The sequence below is a fragment of the Oncorhynchus mykiss genome, unplaced genomic scaffold, assembly GCF_013265735.2.
Source record: "Oncorhynchus mykiss isolate Arlee unplaced genomic scaffold, USDA_OmykA_1.1 un_scaffold_121, whole genome shotgun sequence".
Taxonomy (NCBI): Eukaryota; Metazoa; Chordata; class Actinopteri; order Salmoniformes; family Salmonidae; genus Oncorhynchus; species Oncorhynchus mykiss.
The window spans coordinates 75,001-85,256 of NW_023493662.1; the positions used below are offsets into that span (position 1 = coordinate 75,001).

Consider the following 10,256-nt stretch of genomic DNA (forward strand, 5'->3'; position numbering starts at 1 on the left):
CCCTCCTGAACAGACAGGTACAGAACACCTCTTGGTCCTGCTCTACTCTCCTCCCTCCTGGACAGACAGGTACAGAACACCTCTTGGTCCTGCTCTACTCTCCTCCCTCCTGGACAGACAGGCACAAAACACCTCTTGGTCCTGCTCTACTCTCCTCCCTCCTGGACAGACAGGTACAGAACACCTCTTGGTCCTGCTCTACTCTCCTCCCTCCTGAACAGACAGGTACAGAACACCTCTTGGTCCTGCTCTACTCTCCTCCCTCCTGGACAGACAGGTACAGAACACCTCTTGGTCCTGCTCTACTCTCCTCCCTCCTGGACAGACAGGTACAGAACACCTCTTGGTCCTGCTCTACTCTCCTCCCTAAAACTACACTAAATACAACGTTAACTAGATATTATCTGTGTCATTTATAGCCTGGCACAGATAGTAAAACTACTGTAGCGACCCGCACAGACAGCTGTGTGTTATGTGTTCGGCTAGTAGGTGGTTCTTAACCTTGTTGGAGGTACTGAACCAGTTTCATTTTATGCGCATTCACCGAACCCTTCTTAATTGTAAAAATACAATTATTTTTTCAAATTCAAAACATATTTGACACAAAATGAACCTCATCACAAGAACATCAGTTCAAAATCATTTCACACAAAAACATAATAATTAATATTTACTGCAAATCAGACTTCTGCTGTTGCCTTTCAGAGACCAGAAATGCGCGGCTTCACCTTGGCAACCAGGGGTGGACTGGGACAAAAATACGGCCCTGGCATTTTATCCACAAAACAGCCCACATCACCGCGACTCATTTTCCTATGGTGTCACTGGCCCGCTACTAACTTTGTTGAAGGCACCAGCCAATCATTTGGTCAGACAGATCATGAATAATCATCTTATAAAGTCATTCATAGTGCTTTATTAATTTAAGAAGTGTAATAATCAGACTACTGAGGTATTCAAGAAAAACAATGTTTCATTTAACACGTCCAAGAATTGAAGATGTTTCGTTTCCTAATCCAGTCATTGTCAGACAACGAGACTATAGTTGTTTAATTTTACTGTGACCAGTGTAGCAAAATGTTTTAATAAAATACAACGGCATTGGATGGAACTATATGGAACGATTACATTTCGCTATAGTATTTGAGTGGCGCAGTGGTCTAAGGCAACACTACAGACCCGGGTTAGATCCCGGACTGTATCACAGCCGGCTGTAATCGGGAGTTTCAAAACATCTGTGTTTTAATTATACTCCAGTGAAAGTGAACGTTTGGTCTCCTTCGTGTTTAGTGGCAGCTCAGTTGCCACTAGTTTTGGTGTTACTTCGTGTCAACAGTGAAGCCAAAGGGGACAAACTGCAGTGGCCACTGAGCTCACTACTCTGGCGTCTCCTCCCTGACTCCCAGGGCTCGAGCCATTGTGGCGCTGTGCTCACTGTGGATTTACCATTAGGCAGAAGAGGCCATTTCCTCTGGCCTCATATCATCAAAGGCCCCATGAGCTGAGCATAATTATAAAAATATATATATATATATATATATATATGGAGATTTTCAGATTCATACCGTTTGTTACAACATATCTTTCCTTTTCACATGAGATTTTCAGATGTCTCCTGGTCTGACAAACACCACTGTAGCTCGATCACCTTCCATCGTAGATGACAAATATATATATATATATATATACAGTGGTGTTTGTCAGAACACAGCTGAATTTCAATGATTTCATTTCTCAACACTAAACGTGAACGGCACCCATGCTGGATATGACTTGTAGGGAAGAGAGACTTTGCAAGTTCATCTAAGTTGCTTGCTTCAGTTCCGCGGCTACAGAAATGTCTCCGATTCCAGATACATCTTCGATCTTACTTACACAGTCGTCCAGAAAAGGATAGTTTGCGAAGTTATTGTTCTCTGTTCGTCATTTCCATAATGGTAGCTTTTTTTTGAAAAGCATTCAGGTTTTCCTCCGCTTCGATGATGTCGACTCCACCGCCCTGCATCTTTTGATTGAGATGATTGAGAGCTGCGAAGATATCGGCCATGTACGCTAAAATGAGAATGAACTCAGAATTTTTGAAGCAATCTGCATGACAATGTTGGTGCTCATGTAAAAACAGGGCAAATTCCACACGCACAGCAAAAACACGATTCAGCACCTGTCCCCGGGATAACCACCGAATGTTAGAATGGTACAGAAGTACCTCGAATTCAGAGCCCATTTCTTTACACAGCTCACTGAAGATGCGATGCTGCAGAGCACTAGTTCACACATAGTTCACGCATTCCACTACAATTTTTAATACTTCTGCTTTGGAGGCAAGGTTTTTGTTGCCAACGCATGCCTGTGCAGAATACAATGCGGAACAATGATATGTGGTGCATCGGCTTTCACTAGCGCACCAAAACCAGACTTTCTTCCCAGCATGACTGGAGCGCCGTCCGAACAAACTGCAGAAACCATATCCCACGAAAGAATGTTGTTTTTGAAGAAGTCATCCACAAGTTTCTTCACATCGGCTGCCTTAGTTGTTGTTGTAAGAGGCTTACAAAATAAAAAATCTTCCTTTATCACGTTGTCTTTCACATAGCGCACTAATACAGCAAGCTGGCTTAGATTGGAAACGTCTGTGGTCTCGTCGAGTTGAAGGCTGAATTTTGCCGGGCTTGAAATCAGATCTGCAACTACTTGAGCCTTTGCTCATGTCCTCTATTCTGTCACCGATGGTGTCATTTGAAAGAGGAATTTGGGATAACTTAACTTCAGCCTCTTTTCCCAGCATGATATTCGCCATCTTCAACACAGCTGGTTTTATGAGTGTTTCACCAATGGTGTGTGGTTTGCCCTGCTTTGCTATCAGGTAAGCAACTTTGTACGATGTTGTGAGGATCAGTTTGTTGATGGGTACAAAGCCGAGAACAGGCAGAGTAGCCTTTTCATCGAATCTGGCTCTCTTCACCTTGAATTCAGCGAGCGTTGTGTTCTTGTATTTTCCATCTCCATGCAGCTTAAGGAAGTGTTCTCTTAGTTTTGCCGGTTAAGAACCACTGGGCTAGTAGGTGGTTGTGTTGTACTTACCAGTTCCCAGTGTTTGCGGGGTCCGACATGCCAATCAACCTGCCATCTGCCAATCACAGGAATGCCTGGGATGTTCTGATGCCGGGCATCCTGGTGGTTGGCGGAGTGGCGTGGAGGGGGCGGGGCATTGGAAGTTAAGGTTCAGCCTTTGTTCTCTCTCTTACGTCTGGGCTTCACAAGAGATGGTCCTGATTGGCTTGTGGGGTATCTTTCATGTATTTGGCGTGAGCTAAGGCCAAACAGTAGCCTGTGTAAAGTTGGTAATAAACCATAAATTCGTAACTCAATCCTCTGTCTGGACAATTGTTCCTTTATGATCGAGTCAGGTCATTACACTACATTAAATACAGCGTTAACTAGATATCATCGCCACATAACTTATGTCGAATTTAAAAGACACCGTTACCGTTAGTAACGTCTGTTACACTGTAACTTACAGGCAGCCTCACATAAAAACCTATTGGTTAACAAAGCTTTGATTATGACCAAAGTCTATAGTAGTGAAAACTCTCTCTCTCTATTCTAACTTACCACACATTCACATCACTGCCTCGACATGAATGTGTCCTGTCAGAGCCGTTTCCTGTCCGTTAACTGTTAACAGTCTCGAGCCACAGCTTAACCAATGAGCTACAAGGAGGACTGACAGTCACGAGCGGTGCAGCAGCCTCTGCAGCAGCAGCCTCCCCCGGGTCCTAGTGCCCGCCCGGTAAGACGGTTAAGATGCGATGGAACGGTTGACGGAGAGAAAATAAATCACAGAGAAAATATATTGACTGATATATTGAATTGTTTAGGGAAGCTTTAGCTTTGGCTTTAATACATTCTGAAAATACTTGAAAACCAAAAGAGAAAAGAATAGTAGCCCTCCTCAGGAACAACAAAACCCTCGCAGACCAACTTCTTCTTCTATGATATAATGGAGGTCCTCAAACCAACGTTAAAGGTGCATGGCGCCACCTACTGTGCTGGAGTGTGTTCAATCACGGTTTACACCACTCTAAATCCTCCTACCTAACTCAGTACTTCTGAGAAAATAAAAGAGTCCTACTAACTTCTAATAGTCCCTCCCCCATCCCTCAAATCACTTCCAAGTGTAATGTTTACTGTTAATTTCTGATTGTTTATTTCACTTTTGTTTATTTCACTTTTGTTTATTGTCTATTTCACTTGCTTTGGCAATGTAAACATATATTTCCATGCCAATAAAGCCCTATGAATTTAATTCAATTGAGAGAGAGACAGCTCCATTTTAATGTATAGGGGACATGAGTCGTCATGGTTACTCATGGTAATGTGATGAGGCAGCCCAGTTGGTTACATGAACCAGTCTATTCTCTGAAAGGGGTCCAGACTGCCTGTTCCCAACAGTGGGGTCAGTGGGATTGGATAGGGGCCCCCCTCTCTCTCTCTCTGACTGGAGGAGAGAAGTGAAATGGTGTGTCTCCACTGGTCAACAATACTCACCTTGAAAGACTTCACAGCCTGTTGGAGCTTCTTCATCTCCTTCTCTCTCTCCTGGAATCTCTGCTGGACCTTCTGCTGACTCATCCCCAGCTGACTCTGTGGAGAATCACTCTTCAATGAGCTATCAAGCTTTATCAGTCCAGTAGATCAATAGTATAGTAATGTGACATAGGACCCATAGAGAGGAAGGTCTACAATCCTGAGTTAGTCCCTTTACAATATTATGTTATGTTGCTATGTGAATGATTATAGTTTTTATGGTAGGCCTACATGTATCAAGGGGTTGAGACTTAACTTTGGACTCATAAAATGCCATTCAGAATGATAATAGTGTTTTACTTTAGAAAATGGTGATACATTTGGAGAATCTGGGTTAACATATTCAACTCAAGGTTTGTGTTCATATTTGTTCTGTGGATTGATTTAAAAAAATAATTAATTCACTTTAATTCTCAAATATTCAAACAGATGTAGTTCCTACTGTATAAATAATTCTTAGTTCATCAGACAGTCACCAACAAGTTGTTCTGATCTTACCTGTTTCTCAGTCCTCTCTGCTGCAGCTGACACTGTATCATGGCCTTTATGTTCATCCATCACACACAGCAGACAGATACACTGCTGATCGGTACGACAGTAAACCTCCAGTAGTTTGTCATGATGAGAGCAGATCTTCTCCTGTAGTTGTGCCGTGGCTTTGACCAGCTTGTGCTTCTTGAAAGCAGGAGATTCATAGTGAGGTTGGAGGTGAGTCTCACAGTAAGAGGCCAGACACGCCAGACAGGACATGAGGGCTTTCTGCTTTCTGGTCCCAGTGCAGACATCACACGCCACATCTCCAGGTCCAGCATAGCACAGAGCAGGAGGGGGAGCAGCCTGGAGTCCTGTCTTCTTCAGTTTCTCCACCACTTCAGTCAGCACAGTGCTCCTGTTCAGAACAGGTCTTGGGATAAAGGTCTGTCTGCACTGTGGACAGCTGTAGACACCTTTCAGATCATCCTGATCCCAGCTTTCTTTAATACAGCCCATACAGTAACTGTGTCCACAGGCAGTAGTCACCGGATCCTTCAGTAGATCCAGACAGATGGAGCAACAGAACAGTTCCTGATTCTCTGCCATTTTGGTGCTCTCTCCCGTAGGTTAAGCAGTGGCAGTGTGAAAGATTACTTTCTGTTTCATGGAACTCTACACCAGAGGACAGGGAGTGGCTTCCTCCTAGACTGGGTTCTCTGTATGTAGAGGGGGAGTGGCTTCCTACTGGACTGGGTTCTCTGTATGTAGAGGGGGAGTGGCTTCCTCCTGGACTGGGTTCTCTGTATGTAGAGCGGGAGTGGCTTCCTTCTGGACTGTGTTCCCTGTATGTAGCGGGGGAGTGGTTTCCTATTGGACTGGGTTCTCTGTATGTAGAGGGGGTGTGGTTTCTTTGAAAGGAAGTGTGACAGTGTGTTGGGTAGTAGACAGAGGTGGTCAGTATTTATGTTATATGTATTTGAAACATATATTTGAATTACTTCTGAGTATTTTGTCGTTTGAATTACACTGGGCTGAACTGCTCTCCAATGTATTTTGTATTTTTTATTTAAAATCCGAAATAGTTGTATTTTTTACCCCTTTTTCCTAGTTTCCAATTGGTAGTTACAATCTCGTCCCATCGCTGAACCATCCATAAGGACTCGAGAGGCAAAGGTCGAGAGCCTTGTGTCCTCCCGAAACGCAACCCAACAAAGCCGCACTGCTTCTTGACACAATGCCCTCTTAACCCGGAAGCACCAATGTGTCGGAGGAAACACTGTACACCCGGCCACCGTGTCAGCGTGCCCTGTACACCTGGTGACCGTGTCAGCGTGCACTGTACACCCGGCGACCGTGTCAGCGTGCCCTGTACACCTGGCGACCGTGTCAGCGTGCACTGTACACCCGGCGACCGTGTCAGCGTGCACTGTACACCCGGCGACCGTGTCAGCGTGCACTGTACACCCGGCGACCGTGTCAGCGTGCACTGTACACCCGGCGACCGTGTCAGCGTGCACTGTACACCCGGCGACCGTGTCAGCGTGCACTGTACACCCGGCGACCGTGTCAGCGTGCACTGTACACCCGGCGACCGTGTCAGCGTGCACTGTACACCCGGCGACCGTGTCAGCGTGCACTGTACACCCGGCTAACGTGTCAGCGTGCACTGTACACCCGGCGACCGTGTCAACGTGCCCTGCGCCCGGCCCGCCACAGGAGTCGCTCGTGTGCATTGGCACAAGGACATCCTTGCCGGCCAAACCCTCCCCAAACCCGGACAACGCTGGGCAAAATGTCGTCCGCCCGGTGGGTCAACCGGGTCAACAGAGTTTGGACTCAAACCAGGATCTCTAGTGGCACAGCAGTAAGATACAGTGCCTTAGGACACCGACCACTAGGAGGCCTGTCATGGAGATTCTAACCAATAGGGAGAGAGACTAGATTATTCAAACAGCAACTTTATTATCAGATTATCAAATCTGGATCAGTTGACCATCACTCAACAGTGCAGAGTCTAAAGTTCAACAAACACTGTTGGGTCTCATCTTTTCTAGAAAAGTACAACCTCTTTGGCTACATGGCAGGTAGCAGCTGTGTGAAGACATGGGTGGAGGCATAGAGTGCAGACAGTGATAACCACCAGTTTCATGACTCTTTTCTGATGATATTTAGGTGCTGCTGCTCCAGCTAGTTTCTGTTCTCTGGCATGTCTCCACCCAGCTGGATCCTTTGCAGATACCAAAAAACAGGACATGTCACTTACAGTGGTCACACCCAAACAGCACTTGGCCGCATTCCTGAGGTACACAAAGGCAGTTTGTTTCAGTAGAAACTTACTAGCTAATAACTATGCATCATTCTCTGAGTAGAAAACAGATTGACAGAGGAGACATACAGGTAGTGGGTTAGTGTGGGTTACTGATCCTAGACAGAGGAGACATACAGGTAGTGGGTTAGTGTGGGTTACTGATCCTAGACAGAGGAGACATACAGGTAGTGGGTTACTGATCCTAGACAGAGGAGACATACAGGTAGTGGGTTAGTGTGGGTTACTGATCCTAGACAGAGGAGACATACAGGTAGTGGGTTAGTGTGGGTTACTGATCCTAGACAGAGGAGACATACAGGTAGTGGGTTTGTGTGGGTTACTGATCCTAGACAGAGGATACCTACAGGTAGTGGGTTAGTGTGGGTTACTGATCCTAGACAGAGGAGACATACAGGTAGTGGGTTACTGATCCTAGACAGAGGAGACATACAGGTAGTGGGTTAGTGTGGGTTACTGATCCTAGACAAATCAAATCAAATCATCAAATCAAATTTTATTTGTCACATACACATGGTTAGGAGATGTTAATGCGAGTGTAGCGAAATGCTTGTGCTTCTAGTTCCGACAATGCAGTAATAACAAGTAATCTAACTAACAATTCCAAAACTACTGTCTTGTACACAGTGTAAGGGGATAAAGAATATGTACATAAGGATATATGAATGAGTGATGGTACAGAGCGGCATAGGCAAGATACAGTTGATGGTATCGAGTACAGTATGTACAAATGAGATGAGTATGTAATCAAAGTGGCATAGTTTAAAGTGGCTAGTGATACATGTATTACATAAGGATACAGTCGATGATATAGAGTACAGTATATACGTATGCATATGAGATGAATAATGTAGGGTAAGTAACATTATATAAGGTAGCATTGTTTAAAGTGGCTAGTGATATATTTACATCGTTTCCCATCAATTCCCATTATTAAAGTGGCTGGAGTTGAGTCAGTGTCAGTGTGTTGGCAGCAGCCACTCAGTGTTAGTGGTGGCTGTTTAACAGTCTGATGGCCTTGAAATAGAAGCTGTTTTTCAGTCTCTCGGTCCCAGCTTTGATGCACCTGTACTGACCTCGCCTTCTGGATGATAGCGGGGTGAACAGGCAGTGGCTCGGGTGGTTGATGTCCTTGATGATCTTTATGGCCTTCCTGTGACATCGGGTGGTGTAGGTGTCCTGGAGGGCAGGTAGTTTGCCCCCGGTGATGCGTTGTGCAGACCTCACTACCCTCTGGAGAGCCTTACGGTTGAGGGCGGTGCAGTTGCCATACCAGGCGGTGTTACAGCCCGCCAGGATGCTCTCGATTGTGCATCTGTAGAAGTTTGTGAGTGCTTTTGGTGACAAGCCAAATTTCTTCATCTACCACCATTAGATTAGAGCCATGAATTAGACTAGGCAGCTACAACAACCAGATTAGAGCCATAAGGGAAGGGAGACTAGACATCTTCAAACCCACTACCACTATCAGATTTGAGCCATAAGGAAGACTAGACGTCTACCACTACCATATTAGAGCCATAAGGGAGTCTAGACATCTACAACTCCACTACCACTATCAGATTAGAGCCATAAGGGCAACTAGACATCTACCACCCCACTACCACTATCAGATTAGAGCCATAAGGGAGACTCGACATCTACCACCCTACTATCAGATTAGAGCCGTATCAGATTAGAGCCAGAAGGGAGATTAGACATCTACCACCCCACTACCACTATCAGATTAGAGCCAACAGGGAGATTAGGCATCTACCACCCCACTACCACTGTCAGATTAGAGCCATAAGGAAGACTAGGCATCTACCACCCCACTCTACTATCAGTTTAGAGCCATAAGGGATAATAGACATCTACCACTATCAGATTAGAGCCGTAAGGGAGACTAGGAATCTACCACCCCACTATCAGATTAGAGCCGTAATTTAGACAAGACTTCTACCACTATCAGATTAGAGCCATAAGGGAGACTAGACATCTACCACCCCACTACCACTATCAGATTAGAGCCATAAGGGAGCCTAGGCATCTACCACCCCACTACCACTGTCAGATTAGAGCCATAAGGGACCCTAGGCATCTACCACCCCACTACTACTATCAGTTTAGAGCCATAAGGGATACTAGACATCTACCACTATCAGATTAGAGCCATGAGGGAGAATAGACTTCTACCACTATCAGATTAGAGCCGTAAGGGAGACTAGACATCTACCAACCCACTACCACGATTAGATTAGAGCTATAAAGGAGACTCGACATCTACCACTATCAGATAAGAGCCTTAAGGGAGAATAGACATCTACCAAAATCAGATTAGAGCCGTAAGGGAGAATAAACATCTACCACTATCAGATTAGAGCCATAAGGGAGACTAGACATCTACCAACCCACTACCACGATTAGATTAGAGCTATAAAGGAGACTAGACATCTACCACATTCAGATTAGAACCATGAGGGAGACGAGGCATCTACCACCCCACTACCACTATCAGATTAGAGCCATGAGGGAGAATAAACATCTACCACTATCAGATTAGAGCCGTAAGGGAGACTAGACATCTACCAAGCCACTACCACGATTAGATAAGAGCTATAAAGGAGACGAGACATCTACCACATTCAGATTAGAACCATAAGGGAGACGAGGCATCTACCACCCTGCTACCACTGTCAGTTTAGAGCCAGAAGGGAGACTAGACATCTGCCACCCCACTACCACTATCAGATTATAGCCGTAAAGGAGACTAGGCATCTACCACCCCACTATCAGATTAGAGCCGTAATTTAGACAAGACATCTACAACTATCAGATTAGAGCCATAAGGAAGACTAGACATCTACCACCCACTACCACTATCAGATTA

At 45.2% G+C, this 10,256-nt stretch overlaps 1 protein-coding gene across 1 annotated transcript in view; it reads right to left on the reverse strand.

Moving 5' to 3' along the window:
• Nucleotides 1–10,256, reverse strand: part of LOC110516932 (E3 ubiquitin/ISG15 ligase TRIM25-like) — a 538,607-nt gene that overhangs the window by 29,785 nt on the left and 498,566 nt on the right. The window lies entirely within an intron of this gene.